This window comes from Rhagoletis zephyria, unplaced genomic scaffold (assembly GCF_001687245.7).
Source record: "Rhagoletis zephyria isolate East Lansing unplaced genomic scaffold, Rhagoletis_zephyria_1.1 Rzeph_scaffold_01313, whole genome shotgun sequence".
Lineage (NCBI taxonomy): Eukaryota > Metazoa > Arthropoda > Insecta > Diptera > Tephritidae > Rhagoletis > Rhagoletis zephyria.
The window spans coordinates 130412-136684 of record NW_016158397.1 but is presented as its reverse complement, the minus strand read 5'-3'; the positions used below and the strand labels follow the sequence as shown (position 1 = coordinate 136684).

Here is a 6273-nt window from a genome sequence, read left to right as displayed (position 1 = left end):
CCTTCGGTAGTGCATGAGGTTCGGGAAAAAAATCAACTCGGTGAAAAAGTGTTGACTAACTGCAGCGAAAAAGACGCGGAGCACTAAAACTCTCAAGGAAAAATTGCAACATGAACCCAAAGCGAGCAAAATACACAACACTGTCTGCATCTGTAAAAGAAGAGGTCGTTCCAGTGCTGATACACGATCCCAATGCTCCAGGTGGCCCCCAGTATGCCTATGCTACATTTGCTTCATCCGAAGAGGGCGAATCTACGGTTGAGTCACTGCCTGGAACACATGAGACAATTGTGAGCTCAGAAGAGGTGATTATTGACGAGCATGGACGCGTGCAGTCAAGAAACGATTGCTTATTTTTGGGCAAATAGGGCTGCCAAATGTTATTTTTAAAGTGCCCAAATCGGAATTGTTTTTGTTCTTAAATCTGTCACTATGACTTAACGGACTTTTTTGGTGGAAGAAATATTTTAAATTTGAATTATGAAACTGCCACAAAATAATGGAGGGGAAATTAAGAGTGCAAAGTGACGGAACAAGTGCAGAATACGTACGTCATCTACGTTATTTGCCTAAAGGCTCATACTCATATAGAAGTTAGAAAAAGGTTTTAATGATTAAAATGGTATTTTATATTAATCAACTAGTGGTAATCAACATAATGTTGGGATACCAAATGTACTCAGAAGCCGATTCTCAAAAGGATCGACAGTACTCGATTTTCAAAAGTATCGATACTGAGTACTCCAAAGTAGCATTCAATCGACGTTATTTGGAATTAATATTTTAATTTGAATATACTCTTGCCACCTAGTGAAATTCTACACTAAGGGCTGGTTGCTCAAAGCCTGGTTGACACTAATCCCCGGTTAAACATCGTTATCGACGCTATCGACACCGTGTTATATGCATGGAGTCGAAAACGTCGATAACGATGTTAACCGATGATTAGTGTTAATCAGGCTTTGAGCAACCGGCCATAAGCATTGAACTGTTACCAACTTATGTATATTTAAAGAAAGTACACGATTCTCAAAAGTACTCGATACTCCCAACACTAGTAATCACTTAGCCTGTTCCCGTACTTCACGATTTGCAGGTTTTACAGGTTTTACAGGAACAGCTGTTTTCGCCTTTAATAAACATTGTGTGAACGTGGTGTACGGGAACGACTTTGGACTAAATCCTGCAAAACCTGCAAATCGTAGACGTTGTGGAACGCACTAACTATTTTAACCTTTTAATGTTGTTGTTGTTGTTGTTTTTGTTGTTGTTGTTGTTATTGCTGCTGCTGCTGCTGTTGTTGTAGCGGCTACAACAACCCCGCCCAGATCGGCTAGTCTTTCAGCCGTTATCGTCAGGCCCAACCAATGGGAGACCCAAGAAGCGTGCAGCCTCTATGGGGTCTGTCCATAGGGACAAAGGCGTCAGTTGAGTGGGGCATCCGAAGAGACGTTTCGATTCGTGGGGTGTCTCTCCGCATGCTGGACACTTATTTGGCACATCCGCATCTAGTCTGCTCAGATATGAGTTCAACCGGCTGCAGTAGCCAGATCGAGGTTAGGCGAGTGTGGTCCGAGTCTTCCGAGGCAGACGAAGCTCCGTCTCGTCCACGTCAGGTGGTTTTGTGCCCAGAACGGCATCCACAGGTCTGGAGTTTACGTAACATGAGACCGACTCCCTGTGAAAGCCGCTCAGGGCCTGTCGATATGCTTTCGTGTCCAGAGATTGCTTTATCCGTCAGTTCGTATGGATGCCTTCTGTCACGCCTTGGCATGGGCTCCTCTGCAAGCAATTGTCTGTTCGGGTGCCCACATATGTGGCTCCCTACTAAGAATTGCTTGCAGAGCATTGTGCTGTGCACCTTTATGGGGCGCATTTGCGCCTCGTCATGCAGGTGATGTTCTGGCGACATCAGAAGGCATCCACTGCGTCCTACTGGTCCCTACTGGTCCCCAGCGATTTTGACCGAGTCCAAAACAGCACGCCAGTCGCTTCTCTTCTGTACCAACTGACGCCAATTGGAAATGCCAAGTGAACCCACCTGGTAATTCCAACGCAGAGGAGGCCTTCCTCTTCCTCAGTTACCACCATCGCGACCCGCGTTGAATACTTTCAGAGCTGGAGCGTTTCTGTCCATTCGAACGACATGACCTAGCCAATGGCGCCGCTGAATTTTAACTCGCTGCTATATCGCTGTAAAGCTCATACAGCTCATCGTTAAATCGTTTGTGGTATTCGCCATCGCTAAAGCGCAAAGGCCCGTAAATCTTGGGCAGAATCTTTCTCTCGAAAACTCCAAGAGCTGCTTCAATAGATGTTTTCATTGTCCATGCCTCCGGCCCCTACACCCGCACAGGCATGATGAGTGACTTATAGAGTGCAATTTTTGTACGACGAGGGAAAACTTTACTTGTCAATTGCCTACTCAGTCCAAAGTAGCACTTGTTGGCAAGAGTGATTCCCCGTTGAATTTCAAGGCTGACATTATTATTTTTAATGCTCGTCCCCAAATAAACGAAGTCGTCTACTTTTTCAAACTCGTAACTGTCAACAATGACGTGATTTCCAATACGGGCATGATCTGACTGTTTGTGTGATGGAGATATTTCGTTTTGTGCTCGTTCACCACCAGACCCATTCGCTTTGATTCTCTATCTAAACCCGAGAAGGCAGAATAGACTAAGCCCTTGTTTTTACCGATAATGTCGGTGTCGTCGGCATACGCCAGCAATTGTACGCCCTTGTTAAGTATTGTGTCACAGGGGGGCTCATTTCTGCGACTCTTATTATCTTCTCCAACATCACAATAAATCTGAAACCTCGCTTGGTATCAAACGGCTCGGAGAAATCCTTCCCAATTTTGACGGAGCTCATGGTAATGCTCAAAATCATTTTACACAGCCGTATTAGTTTCGCGGGAATACCGAATTCAGACATCGCGGCATAAAGACAACTTCTTTTCGTGCTGTCGAAAGCGGTCCTATTTCCGCGGGTCTTTTCCAAGATTTGGCATATTGTGAATACCTGGTATATGGTGGATTCGCCAGGTGGTCTAAAGCCACACTGGACTTCAGTCTTTCACACAATACACTGGATAAGACCTTGTTGCAACCTTTGCTTAGATGGCTGCTTCCGCGGTAGTTGGAAAAAAGTGTTTCCTGGCAGTGGGATTCGAAGCCACGACTTCCCGACTTGCTAAATCCGCAATCCTGCAGCGGACACAGGGTGGACTAATTAAAGTACTCATATTTCATTATTTTCAATTATTTCTCACTCATCTTAAAAAAAACTAAGATGTCTATGATTGACACAACTTAAAAAACTATTCTAAACTTAAAACTATATTTTAACAAGAATGGGATTTAACTTACGACTATGACTATGGGCCATATTCCTTTAATGATTTCTGTTTTATGTTGTTGTTTGTAAACAAAATTTCGATCGATTATTTTTAATTACATATGTACAATTTAGTAATTTTTTGCTAATATTTTCATTTTTTTTTATAATTCTAGAATTTCTATAGAGCCCATGCATAGTACTGCTCCTTAGTTTCAAAATAAATTCCGCCCAGCCTTAAATTGTGGCGTGAATTGAACAATGGATGTGAAAACCATTATTTTTCAAAACGAAATCAGTTAAATTGAATATCAATTAATGAAAATTTGATTTACATAACTTCCCGGACATTTTACACAACCCATCAGAGTCACGCGTACATAGTTTCGTAACCAAAGCTGTTCCGGTCTATATATGCATGTATGTATGTATGTATGTACATATCTGTGGTATTTTATTAAAACAGATTATCTCGAGATAAGCCATGTTCCCTTGAAAGCAATATTTAATTGGATTCCCGAACAATATCCGAACGATTAACTAGCCATTGGTGTAGTTGCGCATGCCCTTTTACTATAAACTTAATACTAATAAAAAGATTTTCAAGCGAAACTTTTATTTTTTTAATTCAAAGTCAAACCTTTTAAATTCACTTCAATTGTTTTAATAAAATGCCACATACATATATATGTACATAAGTATGTAGGTGTATTTGTATGCTTGAATGTAATTTTCCTTTATTTTCCTTTGCCCATTTGATGAGAACCAAGTTTAATGGCAGCTCCAAGCTCTGAATTTCACAATAAACAATTGAATGCAAATTCTACACACTCACATATCGCTAGCTTAGAGTGAAAAGTTGCTAAGTCCACTTTTTATGAAAACTCATATTTTGATATAGGAGGCTAGAGAAATTGAATACGCATCGTATCGAAAATTATAAAGGTACTTGATTTATTTTTTACTCTTCATAAGCAATAAAAGGAAAATTTGCTAAGTCCAAAAGAAGCACCACAAATCCGATAAGGCCAAAATAATATGACATCCTTTAATAAATATAGAATCCTTCTGATTCTTATGGAGTTTTGCTTTGCTTTAAACGCGCAAAATGTTTGATTCAAAGTCTTGCGAAATAGTTAAAGAAAATGGCTATAGGAAGATTTTTTCCTCTCCTGTAAAATTTTTAAAATGGGACTTAGCAACTTTTCTTTCTAAGCTAGCGATATGAAAATTCATACAATGTCCGCGTACTGCATTTAAGCGCTTCTGCAGGTGTGTACGTGTGTGCATGCGTACAAATTGAGTGCACTTGTTTAATAACTACATACATACCTTATTTGGTAAACTAAAAAGCGATGAATACGATAATTGGCACTTATGAAACTGGAGCGAATGTCAACTGGTTCTAACTGGTTTGTGAAAAAAAGACACTGTGCAAATGCATCTTTATGCATATGTATACATGTACATACTTGTTGTTTATATGTATGTGTTTGCCTAATTATTTAATCAGTAATCGGTTGACTTTTGTAGGCGTCCGGCGGAAAGGTGCAGTGGCGCTGTAAATAATTAAAAGATATTGGGTTAGGTTTGTCGGCGGCGGGCATCGGTTTATTACGGTTGTGGACATGTGAAATTATTCAAAATTTACACGTGATTTATCACCACGATGGCATCATATTTCAATGTAACTTTTCTCACGAACATTCACACACATCAAAGCCAGCCGCCAATGCTCTTGCATGCATGACATGCAGCATCTTCGATTACCTTTTGAGCGACTCGAGCGCAGCTTACGACTAGAATTGCGAGATAATATAAAAAAAAGCAAATCAGCAATATAAAGAGAGAAAATATTTATACAGGGGGTGTATATCTATTATTATAAATTATCAAAGGCTAAAAACCACCAAACAGCTATCAATGAAGTCGGTAATACGACCAAAAGATAGAGTATCCCTTACTTGGTAGTTCAAATTTTTGCGTTTTCCAATTAAAGCATTTTCCTCCATTTTAGAAAGGGTGGACGGGTGGTCTAGGACACCCTATATACTATGAATGTACATATATGTATATAAATCAGCTAAGTAATCTCTCTAAATACTCTGAATAAATTTATTTATTTATATACATGTTTGTATATGTATATTTTATTAAATAGCGCGGCGTGGGTGTTTAAGCCCGTTTGCCTGTCATTTTAATGAATAATTTGAACTAAAATGTAGCGCATTTTTAAATTTATAAGGAAATGTCAGGTACCCTGTTCTTAAGTTAAAATTAAATTTACAAAAAAAAAAAAACTTAAATCTTTGTACATATGTATGTGTAAGGCCTATCAGCTTAACTTAAACTCCCCTGAAGGACGTGCTCGGCTTTCATTCTAATAAAAATAATAACGACATGTGAATAATAACTTTAGAAACTAAAATTCCACATGAGACTCTATTAAGTCGATCGGAAAAGGGATTTATTGAATGTCCACAGCTCATGCCGTCATCCATAATAAATATTGACCAATTCAAACTCGACACCAACGATGCAGAGCAATTAACCATCGTCCGCTTAATTGCTACTTATATACACGTTGAATAATTATCGCTCGAGTGCTAATAAATATGTAGTTAAATAACACAGGCTATACATTTTTTCACTAAATGCGATATCTCGGCAAAAACAAAAGATATTTGTTTTAAACTCAACGGCATTCGAAAAGGGAATACATATTTGTTTTTTAAGCTAATTTGACTAATTTTCTGTTAAAAAAAATATTCAGTGCGTTTTGCACTTTTGGATTAGCACATCTCAAAGTCTTCACGCGATGTAACAGCTCCTTTGGAAATGTATACTATTTCTTCTGCTTCCAAAAAAATATTTGATTTTGTTGGCCTGTGTAATTTGCGTACATTCATCGAATCATCAATCATTTAATGAATG

The 6273-nt window shown here is 39.0% G+C and overlaps 1 long non-coding RNA gene across 1 annotated transcript; it reads right to left on the bottom strand.

Annotated features, from left to right (window-relative positions):
- Positions 1–1276: 1276 nt before the first annotated feature.
- LOC108363599 (uncharacterized) lies at positions 1277–5186 on the bottom strand. The gene is made up of 4 exons (XR_001847637.1): positions 4991–5186; positions 4808–4898; positions 2837–2838; positions 1277–1288 (listed from the first exon to the last, which is right to left on the bottom strand). It is a non-coding gene; the product is annotated as an uncharacterized LOC108363599 (long non-coding RNA).
- Positions 5187–6273: the final 1087 nt, after the last annotated feature.